Source organism: Atractosteus spatula, chromosome 5 (genome assembly GCF_055471065.1).
Source record: "Atractosteus spatula isolate fAtrSpa1 chromosome 5, fAtrSpa1.hap1, whole genome shotgun sequence".
NCBI classification, from domain to species: domain Eukaryota; kingdom Metazoa; phylum Chordata; class Actinopteri; order Semionotiformes; family Lepisosteidae; genus Atractosteus; species Atractosteus spatula.
The window spans coordinates 37,462,999-37,464,456 of NC_142710.1; positions in this window are offsets into that span (position 1 = coordinate 37,462,999).

Sequence of the window (1,458 nt, forward strand, 5' to 3'; positions counted from 1 at the left end):
TGTGAATAATTATATTTATTCAAGAACCCTACATTGCATGTAATAGGAAACAAGCATTTAAAGGATTTTAAAAAGCAGTGAAAATATTAATGCAAGAAATAAAAAGGTGCTTCATTTAGTGTTATTCCTGAATGCACTTGGGCTTCTATATTTGGTCAAAGTTAAAAAATGTTCATGGGATTGTATATTGTTCAGCTCCCTGGTAAAGCTGTCGTGGCATCTTAGTTTTAGGGCATAGATTCTAATACTTTACATACCCTGAAAGCCAAACATTCTCCCAAGGTGTGGGTTCTGGGTTTCATGGTGTTTAGCTGAAACTAGTATTCTAATGGACGTTATACTGTAAATGTGCTTTTTGGAGGTTGAATACTCTTTAACTAAAAGGACAGGTACTGACTGTATTGATTTTTACACCGTCTGTGGATATCCTGGGCATTTGTAGTGAATGAATAGCTGTTCTCTTGGTGTCTGTTTTTCTCTTGGAGGTGATTTATTCCGTTTTTGCTGTAGAATGGCATGTGTTGAAGGGGGCATTTTAGTTAACACCACTACCATGAAAACATTAATAGTAGCTTTTGAAGGTTTGTTAAAGGCCCATACAGTATTTGACAGTACAGTAGGTCAGTAAGTTCGTTGAACAGTGCACTTAAAATGGTTCTTGCCATGATTTCTCTGTACCTCTTGCCAGTACAATCCTGATAGTGTGCAACAAATCATAGTGCAAGTTGAACTTGTGACATCACTTTTCCAGGCCTCCCTACAGCCTTTAAGTCAGTTTCAGTGGACAGCTTTTTGGCATGGCAGTTTTTCATCCGATGCTTGTGTGAGTTGGGAAGCTAGTGCACAGAGGCACAGAAATAAACTTCACATTTATTCCAAGACCCACTGGAATCTCTGATACTGTTGACTCATTGGGTCCTCTGATACTGTTGACCCATTGGGACCTCAGATACTGTTGAACTACATTGCGGTTATGTCGAAGTTCGTAGGGGGAGTTTAGAGAGCTAGTGTCTCTGTGTTATTGGAGAGCATTGTGATGTCACTCACCAGTACTCCTAGCCCTCTACTGCAAGGGGCCTGGTCTTTTGTGATTGATGGCTTGTATGCTGATGGTGCAAGCTGTATATCATGCATGTACTCTTGTAGGCCCATCTCTCTTTTAAACTGTGAATAAAATGGATCTATTTTGGTGGCTCCACAGGCCATCAACGGGACATCCAGACCTCAGGTCATCTTGAAATGGCTTGAAGTCATGCTTTAACACAGGTGATAATTTTGTTTTAATCATTTCAAGAATTATGAGGGTCTGTTACCATATGCACCACTGCTGTTTTGTCAAGGAAGATAGAAGACTGTCAAACACTGGACAATATCTTCATTTTAGTGAGATCCATACTTTGAGGGAAGAAGTTTAGGTCTAACTAGCAGATACCCTAAAGCCAAGAATTTAAGTAGAAT